The sequence below is a fragment of the Pelobates fuscus genome, chromosome 2 (assembly GCF_036172605.1).
Source record: "Pelobates fuscus isolate aPelFus1 chromosome 2, aPelFus1.pri, whole genome shotgun sequence".
NCBI lineage: Eukaryota > Metazoa > Chordata > Amphibia > Anura > Pelobatidae > Pelobates > Pelobates fuscus.
In genome coordinates, this window is record NC_086318.1 from 213,225,373 (window position 1) to 213,245,833 (window position 20,461).

A 20,461-nucleotide genomic window follows, 5' to 3' on the forward strand; every position below is an offset into this window, starting at 1 on the left:
AGAGAAGTCAGAGGAGGAAGGTGGCTTTAAGGAGGTGGAAGACCAAACACAGCAGGCGTCCCAGGGGGCTTGTTGTCACCTTTCGGGGACCCTTGGTGTTGTACGTGGCTGGGTGGAGGAAGAGACCTTCAATGACATCAGTGAGGACAAGGAACGGGACATGGCTAGCTTGGTATCCAACCTTGTGCAAATGGGGAGTTTGCGGTTGTGCAAATGGGGAGTTTGCGGTTGTGCAAATGGACTTTTTGCGGTTGTTTGCGGTGCGTTAAACGAGGAGTTTGGTCTGTCACTGTGAAGTGGGCGTAACCCTTACACTACCTGATCGATACAACATCATACCTGATGTTTTAAAGCACGTTATTCCAAACAATTTAGGAATGTTAGGTGATTTATGCCCTTTATGGATTAAAACCAGACTCTGCATTAACTATGTAATTTTCCATGGGAGTTTTGCCATGGATCCCCCTCCGGCATGCCACAGTCTAGGTGTTAGTCCCCTTGAAACAACTTTTCCATCACTATTGTGGCCAGAAAGAGTCCCTGTGGTTTTTAAATTTCGCCTGCCTATTGAAGTCTATGGCAGTTCGCCCGGTTCGCCCGTTCGCGAACATTTGCGGAAATTCGCGTTCGCCATTCTCGAACAGAAAATTTTATGTTTGCGACATCTCTATTAATCAGCAGATGGTAGAAAGGTCAGCATACAATTATAAAAATATGGACAATGTAGCATCACTCTTAAATGCTACTAAGAAGCATGGACAAAAAGCTGACACAGATGGAAATGTGTATAAATCTGTCACTCATAACACAAAACCTGAACAACTAATTTGCCAAATGTAGGGCACATAAGCAGAGTTAGCAATTAGAGAAAAGTTTTTTTCTAAATCAATTTGTAAACTGATTGTTATCTTATCACAGCTTACTGTTTTATGAATATACTCCATCAATATTATTTTTGCCTTTGAGTTACTTCTATTCAGAAAACCATTATTTTTTTTTATACCCCCACCCAATGCGCATAAGGTTGCAGGGAGCGATCTTAGTACTGACGTCACTTTGTTTAATATTTCATTTATTTTAGTTCTCATGTTAGTTAAACATCACAGAAGAGAGCACTATCTTTCTATGCTCTCAACGGACAATGACATGGATATCTTTTCTTATGGCGCAAATACACTATCAGGCTACAACAGAAACCATTACTAGCAATGCACCAGGGCTGGCACAACTATAAGGTGACTGAGCCAGAAGGAGGGGAGTGCATAGCACTGTCACTCAATGTAGTGTTGCCTCGCAAAACAGTGGTGGGGGGGGGGCTTCTGTATTCTCTACCCAGTCTGGCAGGAAGCTGTTCATTGAGAGCTACTTACAGCTTACAGACACACTATGGTAGAGGATACAGAAGATCCTCTACTGTGGTTCGCATGGCCATGCTACAAGGAAGGTGGTAAACAGGCACAGGAGGGGAGAAGGAGGGACCATAAAAGGATGGGTTTAGGGGGGGTGGAAGAGGCCACAAAGGGACTTTGGAGGGAGGAAATAAAAAGACACACAAAAGGGGTTAAGAAATAGGGAAAAGAGACACAGAGCTAAAGGCGGTAGAAATAGACAAGAGGGAAGAGCCACACAGAAAAGCTAAGGGAAAGTGAAAGAGACACCCAAAGGTCCTGGGGGGGGGGAGACAGATGCATAGGGGGCTGTGGGGAAAGAGGGACACACAAAGAAGTTTGAAGAAGTAAGAGACACACAGAGCTGAGGAAAGTAAAAGATACAAAAGGACTGGAGGGAAGTAAAAGACATACAAAGTGGCTGGGAGCATCTCAAGAGACACAGAAAGGATGGGGTTGTAAGAAACACACAAAGGGGGCGTTAGACACACAAAGGAAAAAAATGGGGGATTAGACACAAAAAGTAGATACATAAAATAGTGTTACCTTTTCCCTCTTTTGAATATATGACAATAAAACGAGGGGATAGATAACACAAGAGGGTTAAAATGGGGGTTCAGTGACAAACAGGTGAAGATGTATTTTTTTTGGGGTGGGGGGCAGGAGGCCCTTAACACTTTTGAGTTACCTATTCCCTTTTTTGAAAGTCTTAAATACACTAGCTTAAAAAAATAAATGTTGGCATAATTGTAGTGTGATGGCAGTTGTTTTCTTTTTTCTTTTTTTGTAAAGCCATTTAGAAAATCCCATTAGATATATTTTCTTGTGATTAAATCACTTTCATCTTTATCTATGAAACATATAGCATTTTCAATTTCCAATTCACAAACGAGTGATATTGTAGGGGCAAACTACTCTAGCAGGATTATGCACTGAAGTGAGAATTGTTTTAATTTCAAATTTAATTCAGAGTGAATTTCAAATTTAAGACCAAAATAGTTGAAGTAGAAAAACATTACCCAAGTCAATTATGTTTCTAAGTTGGCTACTTTGGCTTTAAATTTGAAATTCACTTTGAAATTCCAACAATTCTCATTTCAGTGCAAACGTCTGTATAAGAAACAATCACAATGAAACCCAATTAAATATCACTGAACATTTAGCTCTCTGCACCTAGAATAGAGCCTGTTTTGCCTTGATATAATTGCAACCAACAGATGCAAATTTGAAATGAGTTATATCAATGTTGTTACTACAAACAAAGTCAAGTAACATAGCATACATCAGAATCAACAATTTGTTCCTTCCAGGAAGTATAACAATGAAATAGTCTTTCAATATGGAAAAAAAAACCAAAAAACTCTGTTGTTTAGCTAATAATGCGTTCTTCAATTTGAACTCTTCCCACTTAATTCACCAGAGAACACATTGGCGGGGCTCTATGTGTGTCTGTCCGAAACAAGCTGACTGATACAAACATTAGGCTATGTACTGAACTTGTAGCTCCACCTAAATGATTCCCTATACACATATAATTATTTTACTAGACTGACATGCTCCTTCACTTTACACAATCCATCATATATTAAGATGTAAAAATTAAGAGAAGTGTATTTTAATCCAGATACTACATTGGACTGATTATGGGATATTAAAAAATATATTATCATAAAAAAATTTGTTGAGCTTTCATTGCAAGAATTTTACTAGTAGTGCTTCAAGTGCAATTTTCATAGTCTCACATATGTATGCTACAAGCCATCAATATATCTTTTTAATGACAGTTACAAAGATTGATTCAGTCAAGGATATTTTTTTCTGTCGCGTTATAAAAAAATTTAATTGGCTCATAATTTTCCTCTTGAAGAAAAATCTTTAATTACACTGGGGCAATATAATGGGATTTATATATACATTGTAATTATGTACTAGTAAAAATAAATTGCTTTTTGCCAAAATTAAGTAGCAACTCTGAAATACTTCTGTAGTATTAGACATATGAACTTTGTTACTAAGATTTAAGGAAGTGCAGACTGTGTTTAGAAATTTAAATGAATAGTGTACTTTCAAAGTTTATTTCACTCTTTTTGATTAACGCACGCCTTTCATGTTTAGAAGAGCACAAAACAGAAAACTTCATTTTGTAATTTTATTTTAATTGCTTTCATGTGAAACTTTCGTGACTATGTTAACCTTCAATAGCAGAAACTGCGAGATCAAGCACTATTTATTTCAGAGAATATTTTCTATCAGTTCAAAACCATTTTGACTCTAAATACTATTAACTCATTGTTGTTGATATGGTATGTGGTAAAAAAAAGAAAACTGGATCAGTCAATCCAGTACTCAAAATCCATTATCTACAAGGGGTCTTTGGTTTGAGAAACAGGGATTAGTACTAATGCATTTATGGTTCACCTGTCATACAAGAAAACATATTTAATTTATTCAATGATCACTGAGTTGATCGTGAAGTTGAAAATGTAGTGTAGCTGAAAAAAAGTTAAATTAAGTCCACAGTAAATGTTTGATTTATGTTTGATGTACTTTGGATAGTTCTGTGTTAACCCTGTGGTACCAGAACAGAACATCCCTTATTATCGTTAATATCTATGGCAGGTTGATTAAGGGTTTCTAACCCTTTTCTAGATACAGTGCATATCCAAATGTGGAACAGAATAGCAGGTGGAGGTTGGTTACATGATTTACTTAATTTCACAGAACATAGTGGATCCTTGTCAGTCCGTGAAACTGACCTAGCACTCTAAGCAGCAGCAAAATTAGGCTGGACCTCTCCGAAAAGATCCCAACTCATTAGGCTGTTTCATTAACACTTCCCCTATTTCTGCTGATGGACATTTGTATTAATCTAGTATAAAACAGTTGGTAAATGATAAGGTTCTATATACTTTTCAGATATGCTTTTTTTGTATATATATTTGTTTTTGTCCAACATGTATTTGTTGCTGCTGTTACTACTACTTAATATGGATTTCTTATCCTATTCCAGCACGATCCACACTGCACACCAAATGATCATATACTGTGGTCTATGTTGAGTTAAGGACTCCCAACTTTTACTTTATTTTTCTGTACTCTAAACCATTCAGAGAACTATGGATCACTCTCAAACTCACGTAGACATGTCTGGGATATAAAGTATTCTGAGAATCAGATGTTTTTTACATTTTTGCAGATAGATGCTCAAAAAGGCTAAACGGGCAAAATTAGGGATCCAAACTAACTATATATATATACATATATATAAAAAAATGTCCAACCTCTGGCACTCGACCTCCAATACGTTCACAACCAGTAATATAAACCCGGGTGCTTCCCAGCAATTAAATAGACAAAATAGGAAACAGGAGCCCTCACTTGGATTTCAAAAAATATATTTCAAAAAATCACCACCTCCACATCAACGTTTCGACCCTTCAGGGTCTTTATCAAGATAATGATAGTGTCAAACAATGCCAATATATACAGAGATAATAAATCAGTAACTTACCCCATCTGTGTGAAAAGATTTCTGTCTGATTCCATGATTGGTGTCAGTGCGCATGTGTGAAAACGTGTTCCAGTGCGTGATGACGTAATCATTGTGCGTCCAACAGAACTAGCGTACTGACGTGATAATTGCGCGTCCCGAAAAAGAAAGAGTGAATCGTAACCATGGAAACACCAACACCTCCGTGAAAACTCTACAAGGAGGAAGCTTAATTGTTAAAAATAGAGTAGTAGGACTAGATACAATCCGCTATACAGAGCGAACTAGACGGACTGGCCAGTGTTAGAGCAATAATGAAGAGCTAAAATAGATAATGTAAATAATGACTGCCCCATATATACTGGCCAGTCCGTCTAGTCCGCTCTGTATAGCGGATTGTATCTAGTCCTACTACTCTATTTTTAACAATGAGCAGTGAGGCTGCAGGGGCATGATCTATACATCAAAATTGCTTCAGTAAGCTAAAGTTGTTTTTTGCCATTGATATCCCTTTAAAACTCTTCATAACTGTGCCTCAATGTAAATATTATCACTAAACCAAATACAACCAATAATGACCATTTTGCTCTGCCAACAACTTGTATTTGTATCTTCCTCCTCCCACCTTTCGCCACCACGATGGACAGGGCGGGCCATGATGACCACACATGTTTGGGGGCAGCCTGGCGCAGCACTGTTGCATGTTATTTTTTTATATGCCCACTATTCCCAACAGTATGTGAGGACTGCATAATTCCTCTTCCATCCCCGAGGGGTTTCGGGTGTTGTGTTCTGCCCGCTGCTTATCCCCCCCCCCCCATTCCCAGTGGACTAGGTTGGGTTGGCAGGGGTGAGTGATGGATGGATGACCATGAAGACCACAGGTACAAGGGGCAACATAATGTATATTACATAGTTACATAGTTACATAGCTGAAAAGAGACTTGCGTCCATCAAGTTCAGCCTTCCTCACATATGCTTTTGCTGTTGATCCAAAAGAAGGACAAAAAACCCAGTCTGAAGCGCTTCCAATTTTGCAACAAACTAGGAAAAAATTCCTTCTTGACCCCAAAATAGCAGTCAGATGTCTCCTTGGATCAAGCAGCTATTACCCCACTAATTAGAAATTATATCCCTGTATGTTATGTTTTTGCAAGTATTGATCCAATTGCAGTTTAAACATCTGTATAGACTCGGACAAAACCACCTCTTCAGGCAAAGAATTCCATATCCTTATTGCTCTAACTGTAAAAAAAACCTTTTATTTGCCTTAGATGAAATCTCATTTCTTCAAGCCTAAATGTGTGACCTTGTGTCCTATGTATAGCCCTGTTTATGAATAGATTTCCAGATAATGGTTTGTACTGGCCCCGAATATATTTGTATAATGTTATCATATCCCCTCTCAGGCGCCGTTTTTCCAAACTAAAGAGATTTACATTTTTTAACCTTTCTTCATAACTAAAATGCTCCATTCCTTTTATCAATGTTGTAGCTCGTCTCTGCACTTTTTCTAGTGCCATGATATCTTTCTTTATAACAGGTGTCCAAAATTGCACAGCATATTCAAGGTGATGTCTTACCAGCGATTTATAAAGAGGCAAAATTATATTTTCATCCCGAGAATTTATGCCCCTATTTATACATGACAAAACCTTACTGGCCTTAGCAACGGCAGATTGACATTGCATATTGCTACCTAATTTGTTGTCTATAACAATTCCCAAATCCTTCTCGTGTGTGGTTATCCCTAGTTCACTACCATTTAGGGTGTACATTGCTTGTGCATTCTTAACTCCGAAGTGCATAACTTTGCATTTTTCTACGTTAAATTTCATCTGCCATTTTAGTGCCCAGTCCCCCAATCTATCCAAATCTCTCTGCAGCAAGGCAATATCCTGCTCACATTTAATTACTTTACAAAGTTTTGTGTCATTTGCAAACACTGATACATGGCTTTCAATGCCCATTCCAAGATCATTTATAAATATGTTAAATAGAAGCGGTCCCAAAACAGAACCCTGAGGGACACCATTTACCACTTTTGTCCAGCTTTAAAATTTACCATTTATGACAACTAGTTGTACTCTATCCTTAAGCCAATGTTCTACCCAAGAACAAGAATATTCATCTAGACCAATTTCTTTTAGTTTGAAGACTAACCTATTGTGAGGAACCGTATCAAATACCTTGGCAAAATCCAAGTAGATCATTGAATTGTACTGATTCAATGTACACATCTGTTTATCTGTCATGATCATTCACTTTGGCCACCATCTGTGAAAGAAGCGACCAGACACGTATATTGGCAGAAATCTTTTGTGTAGACAAAATTCCTATTACTGAGGTTGTGACTGCTTTCACTCTCCTTCTTCTTTTCCACTTGCTCTACTCTTCTGCAGTTGCTGATACTGGCTTTCCTATTCCGGACTCCAATTACATTCTCTTTATTTTCTGTTTTCTCTAATTCCTATTCCCTTCCTCTTCCTTCCTCCACCTTTTTCCCCCTTCCTATAATCCTCCTTAATACGCTTGAAATGGAGGTGAGTGCATAGGTCCACGCACGCCTCTCCATATGCACAATCAACGCAAAAGGACCCAATATCCCAGAACTTAGGAGAGCTTCTTCAGGAGATTTGGGCATCCTGTCCCATTCGAGACTCATTATAAATCCATTACTGCACCTATGTTAAAGAATCACAGATGTCCTACCAGATTTTTATTTTCGTACCCTGCATCCTGAGGTCGGTAGTTGCTATTATCATATATAGATCTACACCCTTTGCTCTCATAGGCCAGAAGGTCGATGCAGAAGGCTGCTATCTCTTTGTGAAAGGATACATCCAGTCCCAACTTGTCTACGCTTCAAACACTTCTCAAAATATCTTTCTGTCAACTACTTTAAAGGCCTTGTCAGATTTTACCTGAAGAGTCTTGGTTCTGGGAGGACACTTGAATATCCCTCTAGATCTCTCAAGGGACACTTCACAAAGCACCTGCGCGATACTGTACAACTACATCCGCTCTATCCTTTAGATGCTGGGATAACTTCACCTAGTTGACTGAGTGACCTAGTTGACTAGTTGACTAGTGAGCCTTAAAACCTGGATGAGAGGAACTATACCTTTTATTTTGCAACGTACAGCTCCTACTCCAGGATCGATTAGCTCTCCCTGTCCCAGAATTATCATTGCTTTTAGATGATATGCGTATCACCACTTGTGGAACCACTCATCTGTTATGATATGGGTACAGATCCGATTGTTCAGACCAGCAACACATATCTGGAGATTAAATGAGTTGATAATAAAATAAAGATAAGTAGTACTAGCCGCTTCACAAATTGAACAACAATAATCAAAGTAAATGTGTAAGATTGATATAAAAAAGTGCTTCCCCAACACTAAGAAAACCTAAATATAAATGACAAAAAATATATATCACTTCATAAAGAAGCAAATCCCATAGTGAAAAATGAATATAAACTAATATAGACAACCATAAATAAGGTCTTATAAGAGCTGGTACCAGAGCAGTAAAGGTCCCTAAAACAAGATAAAAAAATAACAGCATAGTGTGAACATATAATTCCTCAAAATGCAAGTAGGAATACCACTCACATGGCCAAGAGCCATAAAAGACTTGAGGGTGCCAATACTGGCTACAGGATCCAGTTTCCACTCTCCAGGATATGTGCAAATTCTCTTCAAACAATGTCACTTATATACCCTTTTCAATTTCCCACACATGCGTTCAATTTCCAGTTTCTTCAAGCCAGTTATAACGTCACTTCTGGCTTCTTGTTATGACCTCCCTTCCTCTGTGGAACACACTGACAGAATGGGTCACTGGCGTCCATCACGTCAGTGCCTGGCAGTGCACCGCTCAGTTCAGTATCAGCAATGGGCAAATGCGTAATCCATATCTGGAAGGATTCAGTGGAATCCATTTTTTGTATGGTCAAGAAGTCCATATCGTAAAAGAGAATGTGGAAAGGAAGAAAAAACACAAAAATCACTATGGATCAAAAATATATATATATATAATAACTTCTCAAATGCAGTTCTCTATTAAAGATGAGTATAAGAACATACAAATTCACATTAAAATGTTTTATGTCTAAAACAACCAGAAAATATAAAGGAATTCAAAGCATCATGAATTGTAGTTCTACAACATCTGGGCATCTACCTTTTAGACACCTCTGGACTACCTAAACGATTTTTTTTTCTGACAAAGTGATTCAGACAATGTTTCTGTCGTGCACAAGTCTAATGATGAATATGAGAGTTGCCATGTATTAGTGTAGATGTTAATTTAAACAATTGTACTTTATAGTGTACTTAAAGTTGTAGAGAGTTGCAACATGTGTAATGACAAGTGGTGTAGGCAGCAAGGGACAAAGCTCAACATGCAAGTGTGGGTATAAAGATCAGACATGCACAACGGACAGCACATAAGGGGTATGCAGGCATTTGACAGACCTTTAGAAGAGGGGGTATCCCCACACTGCAGGATCTTCCAGAGGATATATCGACTGGTGATTCCGTTATACTGTGTGTAAGAGAAAAAGGGCAGGACCTCCAATTGAATAGTATCACGATATGATTTATTGTACAAAAAAGTTAAAAACCCTTACTTGGGATGTGGTGGGTATAAACTCGCAGAGTCACCCACATAAAAGCATAAAACAAATATATTCCAGAACGCTTCCTGGTTGCAGTCGAGGCTGACTTGAGAGAAAACAAAGAAGTGGTTATCAAACCGGCCGACAAGGGGGGTGGCATCGTTCTCATGGATAGGGATTACTATGTAGAGGAATCATTGAGACAACTAAATGATGGGATTACATACAAGAAATTGAAAGGTGACCCTACTAGTGAGAAAAAGGATATGTTTTTGGACTTTTTGAATAAAGGTCTATCCTTAGAGGTTATCTCCAAAACAGAATACGAGTATTTGGCTGTCACCTACCCTAGGATACCGGTATACTATTTTTTACCGAAGATCCATAAACATGTAACTAGACCACCAGGGAGGCCCATCATCTCTGGGATTGGTTCGGTGTCAGCCCCCTTGTCGGAATACATAGATCTATGCCTGCAGCCTCTGGTTAAAGAGACAAAAGCCTATCTAAGGGATACTAGTCAGATTCTCCAAGTATTGGAAGGGGTGAGTGGATGGATGGAGACATCCTCGTAACGGCGGATGTGTCATCACTCTACTCGATCATCCCGCACTCTAAGGGCATGGAGGCTGTTCAATTTTTCTTGTCTACCTCAAGTTTATCTTTGGATCAACAGACATTCATTCTAGAAGGTATCCACCTCATCCTGACCAATAATTATTTTCATTTTTTAGACTCTTTTTATTTGCAGATCCTTGGGATGGCGATGGGGACTATGTTCGCACCCAGCTGTGCGAACCTATTTATGGCCTACTGGGAGGAGTCCTATGTGTATGGTGAACATGGCTGGGTGCAGAACCTGGTCACCTATCGCCGTTACATTGACGATCTGTTTTGGATATGGAGGGGCTCTGCAGAAGAGCTGACGGCATTTTTGACACATCTAAATTCGAATTCATGGGGAATTCAGCTCACTATGGACTATAGTGATAACCAGGTTAATTTTTTGGACCTGCATATTTTTGTTTCCAACCATCAAATACAGACAGAAACCTTCTTTAAGAAGGTGGACGTTAACAGTTTTATTTTTTATGACAGTTGCCACCACGGTCCGTGGTTAGACAACATCCCCAAAGGGCAGATGTTAAGGTTAAAAAGGAACTGTACTAATGAGGAGACTTGTGAGAATTAATAAGCTAGTAGAACAATTTACAGCTAAACATTACCCCAGAACCCTATTGGATAAGGCCCACAAGGAGGTGGGGAAAATAGAGAGGAAAGGGCTACTAGATAAATCAAGTAAGGAGACTAAGAACAAAATGAGCACTAAGAGTAACGAAGTCCCTTTAATTTTTGACTATTCAGGGAAGAATCGGGATGTAAATAACATAATTAATAAATACTGGTTTATCCTAAAAGAGGACCCCTTGTTGGAAAAAATAGTTCCAAAAAAACCAAGGATTATCTACAGGGGGGTACCCAGCATTAAGAGTCACCTAGTGAAGATTAGCCTTAAACAAGAAAGTCTAAATATAAATAAAAATTTCCTAAATCAAGATGTTGTTTTTTTCCAATGTGGGTATTGCCTAGCATGCAGGACCACGGGAGCCCCCAAATGTGTCAAAAAAGAGCTGATGGGAGGGAACACACACCAAACATACAGCGTGAAACAATTGATAACCTGTCACACCACCAACTGTATATATGTCCTTACATGCTCGTGCAATATGCACTATGTCGGTAAAACCACTCGACAAGTGCATATTCGTATTGAAGAGCACGTGCGCAATATAAGAAGAGGCTTTAAGGAACACCCCCTATCCTCCCACTTTATTCACAAACATCAGGGAGATGTTACCAAATTACAGTACATTGGGATAGAAAGAGTTAATAGAAATTGGAGGGGTGAGAATTTAGACAAGAAATTGTCAAAACAGGAGATGAGGTGGGTGTTTAAATTAAAATCGCTGTTCCCCAGAGGTCTAAACGGAGAATTGGAAGTTTGTCATTTTTTGTGAATAATTCTCTGCTGTTTTTTATCCTTCTTCAACTCCCCCTTTTTATTTGACAGGCACTTTAATTATGTCTATAATCGGATTATTTACCCTTTAATGAACACAGGGATAGAGTGTCTTTTAGATGAGTATTGGTACTGTCTGTTATAGACGATGTTGTAAATATCCATGTTATTTCTCCTTTTTATTAATTTGATGCAATGTTTGCTGCAGATATTTATGGACTATAAAGATAGAGTGTAATGCAATCAGAAGATGTCTCTTAGAGACAACTCCCTTAGTATTATCAATCTGAATAGCATTGATATGTCCCACATATATATTTGAAACAAATTGTTTAGAATATTAACTGTGCTGAATAGTACCTTTGAGATTCTATTTGTAATGTGTGTTAGAACGCAGCCGTTTGAGTCTGGCTGTTGCAAGGGGTTAAGTCTAACTTAGTAGAGTGAAATCCACACATGTGTTATTGAATACGTGATAAATAAGGACAGAAAAAAAGAAAAAAAGATCGTGCGAAACTACGCCCCCCGGCCAATGGAGCAAGAGAAGGGCGGCACTATGAACTTAAAAGGAGGACTGAAACCCCCAGACGTCGTCGGAAGAAGCCTGTGGAGGCGGGCGAAACGCGTCACACGGACGTCATTGGAGGGCGGACCCAGAAGCGATCACGTGACCGGACTGCAACCAGGAAGCATTCTGGAATATATTTGTTTTATGCTTTTATGTGGGTGACTCTGCGAGTTTATACCCACCACATCCCAAGTAAGGGTTTTTAACTTTTTTGTACAATAAATCATATCGTGATACTATTCAATTGGAGGTCCTGCCCTTTTTCTCTTACACACAGTATAACGGAATCACCAGTCGATATATCCTCTGGAAGATCCTGCAGTGTGGGGATACCCCCTCTTCTAAAGAGCCTTACAAACCCAGAGCCAGGGGTGATAGGGCTCTGGGACAAGTGAGTTCCTCTCCTATAACTCCTATCTTTCACATTACCATAATCAGATGGTCTGCACTATTATTTGTTTTTTTATGTTTACAGATTCATTTAGCGCGTTTTTTTGGTAACTATTATTCTGCTTTTCACATTCCTTGTGTATTGTATTCTCAAACGCTGCCATATTATCTGTATGGGAATCTAGCGCTCACTTATTGGTTATTGTATTTGACAGACCTTGCAGACTATCACTGATGAAATATAGAATGGAGATAATTTAGTAAGCATCAAATTACATTTATAAAATTATTTTCTCTAATCTATCTAGTGGATTTTTTTTTTTTTTTTATATATTAAACATAGGTCTCGATTCATTTAGATCAGCATTTTAAATTATCACAATCTTTCCAAACATGTATCTTCAGAAGTCACCTTTCCAAAGTCAATGGAATTTTCTTTAGATAAACCATTTGGGAAGTTTTCCTAATAGTATTGAATTATTTGGAAATCTTTTTAAATTGAGGCCTATGTTGGCACAATATAATCACCAATGCTTAATAATAATAATCGTAAGTCATACAAGCAGAGGTAGGTGGCTAGCCTAAAGGAGCATTCACTATGATTGCATGTCTAACTAGAAACATAATATATGCACATTCAATTTATAGTATAATTAATTTAGTAATGATAGTATGTTCCAAATTCTAACGATAAACAAAACATCTGATGTTTGTTATTTTTTTCAATGCAGTCAGAGCTATTTTGTTCAGTTGATCATAACTAATAACTTTTCAAATTATTTATCTACAAAAGTCACTATTAAAGACTATGATAATTTTTGTAGATAAATCATTTTTAAAAGTTTTTCTAACAGATTGTGATACTTTCAAATGCTGATCCAAACAAAATCAAGGCAATAGTTGGACCATAAACTCTTTTCATATGTCAGCCACAGAGGAACATGGGATCCATAAGACTGTTGTCTACCACTTGACCATGGTTAAGTATGAATAAGACCTGCCAGGTGTTCTAATTAATACACGTAAGGCATTAGTGTTGGGTCAACATTCTATTTTATTTTTAAAATTAACAAAAGAGAGAACATTCAGTACAAGAAAACTGCTACAAAGAACATAATAGGTGAGAAAACCAATTATAAATATCTAGGACATTCAGATGTGAACCAAGGTCATAACTCTGTATGACATAATCTAAAGGCTAATCTTTCAATATTTAAAACAAATGTCAATAAAAAAAATTAACTATGAATAGTTTTGAAATAAAATAAACTTAACTTTAGTATATATCCATTTTACCTATGGAAAAACATTGACTATATACATATATGATAAAAATTATAGGGTACAGTAACACAGTGCATATAATGTTAAATAGGGAAAGTGCTGGTTAGAGTTTTCAGACTCTCATTGGTATCTCTCAGGTGACCTGTGATCAACAAGATGAAAAGACAAGGCCAGCCATTGGTTAGCCTTTGACAAGAGAAAAATATTTTTTTTCCACAACACAAGAAAGGATTCTTTAAATTCTATTAAAAATAATATGTATGTGTGGCCTGGAGCGGTTGTTTGATTTTGAACTTTAAAAATGTCTGGATTTTTTTTTTAAACCTCTTAAGTGTTCCTCTTTAGGAAGTACAGCCCCTATCTTTAGTTGTATAAATGGTTGTTAGCAAATCACCTACACATTTTTTCGAACAGCCCCGCCACTGGTCACACCTCCTACCACTACCCTAAAATTAAAGTGTCCCTCTTTGTCAACTTGAGATGTTAGGAGATATGTATTGAGAGCTATAATAGTTAACATACTGACCACTGACAGTTTGAACAAGAAGAAATCTGTCATTGCCAACTTGGACTCCAGAAGAATATTAGAATATTAGAATAAAGAATACTTTTATTCAACATCTTTGTGTATCAACAATAGAACAAGGATGCGTGAAAGGTTTCTCTCAATAAATGCAGGGATTTAACTCCTTAATCCCTTCAGGACCGGCCTGTTTTTGCGATGTTTGTACGTTAAGGACCAGAGCAGTTTTAACACTTTTGTGGTGTTTGTGTTTAGCTGTAATTTTCCGCTCTCTCATTTACGGTTCCCATACAAGTTATATATTGCTTTTTTCACGACGAGAAGGGCTTTCTTTACATACCATTATTTGTATTATGTCATATATTGTATTAAAAAAAAAAAAATATGGTGAAAAATTAAAAAAAAACGTTTTTGGACTTTTACTTGAAAAATCTTTTACTTATCTACAAAAGCTAATGAAAAAAACTGCTAAATTGATTGATGCGGTTTCAATATATATATATTTTAAATGTATCAATAGTGACATTGTAACACCGTTATCTGTCATAAATGCCCGAAACACACCTAACATGTACATATTTTTTTAAAGTAGACAACCCAGGGTATTCAAAATGGGGTATGTCCAGTCTTTTTTAGTAGCCACCTAGTCACAAACACTGGCCAAAGTTAGCATTTATATTTGTTTGTGTGTTAAAAATGCAAAAAACGCTAACTTTGGCCAGTGTTTGTGACTAGGTGGCTACTAAAAAAGGCTGAACATACCCCATTTGCAATACCTTGGGTTGTCTTCTTTTGCAAATGGTATGCCATCATGGGGCTAATTCTCATTCCTTGGCTACCATACGCTCTCAAAGGCAACCTAACCAATCTGACAAATTTCAATAAAAAAAAAAGGTAAAATCAAGCCTTATATTTGACCCTGTAACTTTCACAAACACTATAAAACATCTACATGTGGGGTACTGTTATACTCAGAAGACTTCGCTGAACACAAATAGGAGTGTATCAGAACAGTAAAATATATCACAGCAATAATATCCTCAGTGAAAGAGCTGTTTGTGTGTGAAAAATGCAAAAAACTTCAGTTTCACTGACAATATCATCGCTGTGATATGTTTTACTGTTTTGAAACACTAATATTTGTGTTCAGCGAAGTCTCCCGAGTAAAACAGTACCCTCATGTACAGGTTTTAGGGTGTCATAGAAAGTTACAGGGTTAAACACAGTGCTAGCAAATTAAATTATCTGGACTTTCGGCCTGGGTTGGCACGCAGGTCCCTCGAATTGCAATCATTAAAATTACTTAATTAGGTAAAAATATTACATAAATATGCACGTATAATTTTAATATATATAAATATTTATATATTTGACGTCTACGTGTATATTTATGAAATTATTTATGTAATTATGTATGTGGACATATGTATATTTCGTATTATTTTTATTTATTTATTTATACATAGATATATATATATCATTACATTCTAAGTGTATTTTGATATAAATATATATATATATCAATATCAAAATACTGTTAGAATAAAATTGCATATATATATATAATTTTTTTTAATTATTAAAAATTATTTTTATTTTTTGTTATTTATTTTTATTAACATATTATTTGTATTTTATAATAATATATATATACCATATATATAGTTATTATATATATTGTATATATTCGTGTGTAATTTAAATATAAGTGTATTTTTATATTAATATACGTATATATAAATATAAAAATACACTTAGTATGACATTATATATATGATATATACATATATTATATATAGGTATATATAGATATAATACATGTATATATATCATATATATATATATATATATACATATTATTATTTTTTTACACATTGTTTTTTTTTTGTAACTTTATTTTATGATTTTACACTTGCAGGGAGACTGCCTGTCAGCACAGACAGTCCCCCTGCAGGCAGATACACAGACACCTATTGCGGTCATGTGATCGAGTGATCACATGGCCGTGGGGTCCTGATCTGCCGAGGGGGGACTGCCCGGGCAGACAGGCAGTCCCCCTGGACCGGGAGGAGAGCTGATCGCCGCCGTGGGACCGACGGCGATCAGGTAAGTTGCCCAAAACCGTTATGACGGTTCAGGACCGTCAGCGGTCCAAACGCACGTTTTATCACTGACGGTCCTGAACCGTCAGCGGTCCTTAAGGGGTTAAGGACTGAGCCAAATGTACACGTTGTGATCAAAACAAAACGTAAACAAAAACTTGAATTTGAGCTATGTGTCTGTTCAGGCGTAATTTGCCTCTTTCATATTATGTGCACCCACACTTATTATATATCATTTTATTCAGGGGAAACAGTGCTTTCATTTAACATGAAATATTTAGGTATGAAACATAATTTAGTATTATATATAAATGATTTAATATATAATTTAATTAATTTAATATGAATGAAATATAAAAAAGGGAGAAAATACGAATATTTAAAAAAAAAAATTAGTTCTACGTGACATGCTAACAGTGAATATCATAATACTGTTTGCTTTTACTGCAAAAGAATACACATGTTTGCATTCAGCGATATCTCACGTGTAAAACAGTACCCCCTATTTACAGGTTTTATGATGTTTTGGGAAGTTACAGGGTCAAATATAGCATGTTAAATTTTTCATTTTTTTCACATTGAAATTCGCCAGATTGGTTACGTTGCCTTTGAGACCGTATGGTAGCCCAGGAATGAGAATTACCCCCATAATGGCATACCATTTGCAAAAGTAGACAACCCAAGGTATTGCAAATGGGGTATGTCCAGTCTTTTTTTAGTAGCCACTTGGTCATTTCAAAGTCATTTCAAAATTTGTAAACGTATTCTAAAATGTGGGAGTGAATAAAAAACATAACTTAAAAAAAATCTAATTAAATAACTTCTGTTGTTGCTGCTCTTCTTTTAAAAAAAAAAAACCCAAAACCTTTAATTGTAGTGGTTTCACCCTGTCTGATTATTACAATACTAAAAATACTCTGCGAGTATTAGAATATTGGAATAGCTGGACTTTACAAGGTTTATTATTTGTCCGAATTTCTCGAGACTTGACTGTTCTGATGGGTTGGCTTAATCAATCAGACAGCTCTTGGTCATATTAAAAGATATGTTGTAGCATAGAAAAGCCTATGAAATGGCTTGCCCCACTAGGAATGCTCATTCTACGGCGAACCCTCCATGGATGAGGAAGTATTCTTTATTAGGGAAAAGTGTTTTTAATATTTAAGCAAGATTTGTTTTGGACCTTTTTTTTTTTACTTGAATTAGTAATGTTGGAAAATATGGATTTTTATTTTGCCTTTTTTGGGGCTAACGAACAGAAGAATTAGAAGAAAGAAGACTTCTGATGGTAAGTATCATTGTGTTTTTCTTTTACAGGTTTTAGGTTTTTTGGCCCCTCCTCCTCTTATTAGTGTGGAACTTTATTTTAGGGGGTTGCTAGAGAAAAGGGGACCCGTAGCTACTTTGTAGAGAGTAATGCCCCCCACTATTTAATAATTAATTAGGGCACCCACCCATGGTAGACTACAAACAATATTTTATAAATATTATGGCAACATCCATGGGTGGAGGGGCCCTTGGTAAAATAAGGGCCATCTCCCACGGCATGGGTGGAGACCAGGGGAGGGGACAATAACTCCCACCTTAAAATTTAAAATAGCATTCACCCAATGCCCAAGGGTGCATGAGGAGACTATGTTACTTCTCAGACCTCATACTGACAGGATGGGGCCTGTGCAAGTGACTGGGCAGCAATGGCTACCCATCGCTAATTTGAAACTTTCAGTAGACATGCCCCACGGTAGAGACACCATGGAGGTCATGTAGCATATTCATCCTCACCTTGCGGCATCTGCAGTAATTGCCTTGCTAACAAACACAGTAGTACCGTTCAGCGGCCATGCATCAATGTGTCTGACTCCTGCAGCATGTTGGTGGATGCCGGCCACTGCAAATCTACACTAATTTCTAACCCCACGTCCGCCCATGGCAGTGACTAAGTCGGCGTGCATGTGACGTCACGTACAGAATGCGCGCGCACACGCTGGGGTCAAAGGTCGTGTACGGCCAATCAGATCTGAGAGAGGCTTATTTAAACTCCTTTTGCCTTTTCCTCATTGCCCTGTCATGGTTTCCCTTAGAGGTTGTCCAAGAGTGGGTTCCTGACCGTTTATTTCTGGTTATTGACTTCCCTGTATTCTTCGTTTTGACTTCCCTGTATTCTGGTATCCCTGATTTTTGGATTTCTTATCGTTATGTCCCATTCTTTGTCTCCGACCTCGGCAAGTATTCTGACTATTCTTTGGTATGTTAAGTCTGACCATTCTAAGGCCCGGTAGGACGTTACCTTTTAGTCCTAAGTGTGATACAGTTCTACGTGCTGGATCAACTAGTAATCCTGGCAGGTTATACATTACCTCCAGAAACAAAGGTGGGGATCCCCATAAGATTTGTATTTATTATTATTTTTCTTTTTTACATTTGTGATGGCTGGCTAATGTGGCTGCTAGTGCTGCCAAGAGTTGAAGTCTCTGGGCCCAAATAAATTAATTCAGCTCAGATTTCAGCTGTCTGGCAGAGTTGGGCTCAGCTAAAATCCGTAACAAATTCAGGCCTATTCGGGGCCTGATTTACAAAATCTGGACATTGATGGATTCCATGAATAATGTCTGGATTTTGCTATTTTGCCATATGCCATTTGGACTTTGGTGAATGTTAATCACAATCTGAGTCTCTTACATTGGAGTGCTGTAACTTAGAAACAATGGGCAAGGCAAACTCAGAGTCAAGGAGAGGCTGGGTTTGGTACACAGTAACAGTAGTACACAGGAACAATGGGCAACTCAAATTTAGAATCCGGGATAAGCTGGGTCTGTGACAATGGGGCGCTAGAATACAAATCACTGTCATGGGCAAGCTGGTTTAGAAACCAAACAACTGAGAAAATGAATAACATGAGAACACACTAGAGACCCCTAGAAGTTAGAGGAGCTGAAATAGGACTAAGTCACTTGCGTAATAATTGCACAAGTTTTGCACATTGTGCCAAGCCAGATACCAACAAATTAAGATGAAAGGAACAAAGATTGTATCTCGCATTACTTTAGAATGGGTGGTGGCTAGAATGATGCAAGTGTGATGTCAATAGTGTTGCACAGTTCAGCATAAATTTGACATGGATGCATCAATCTGAGTGAGAGAGAGTCTGCTGAGATCAAGATGTCACTGGTGTGTCATTGTGGGCTCCTGTATCTGCCAACCTTGGAAGTGGATCTAACATTGAGTCTTGCGTTGTCTTCTGCTACCTCTGCAGACACAAATAATCACCCAATAGGGTCGAAACATTGATGTTTTTGGGCATGTATTAGTAACGTTTTTGGTTGGTCACATGGGAAGTCTTTTGATGCTGCCAATTTATTTTTCTTATTTAGAAAAGCGTGGGTAAGCAGCTAGGCATATTGCTGCTTAATTATATATATTTTGCTTAGTGCTGTAGAATTATATATATAATATATCTTTATTTATTTATTATCTATAAAATATTTTACCAGGAAGGATGCATTAAGATTTCTCTTGTTTTCAAGTCCTGGGTCCACAAAAACCTTGCATTGTTACAATAGGGTACAATAAAATACAAAAACAATATTAATACAAAACATATATAAAACATTTAACATAACATAGCTTCCCAGGGTGCATCTGGATTCCAGCAATAGCCAGTTTAGCTATTTTAACATGTCACAATGGTGGGTCATGTAATTACATTGTACCACAAAGCAGCAGAACGAGTAAAAACATGCAGTAAGTTTATTAAGGTAGGTTTGTGGTGCAGGTAAATATACTACATCCCCATAATCAATGATTGGCAATAGAATTTTGTGTACAGGGCACCAGGTTTTGGATAAAGTTTTTATGAAAGCTTTTGATGAATGGTTTTCTATGTGGAGGCTAAAAGATAGATTGGGGTCTAGCAACATACTTAGTTGTTTGAAAGAATAGACTGCGGTCAGTGTGTTATTTGATTTTGTTTTGATGCATAGATGGGAATTTTGTAATTTTGTATTTTGTAATTTGTGTAATTTATGTACTGTTCTAAAGATTATTGTGGCCATTTTGTCAGTGTTTAGGA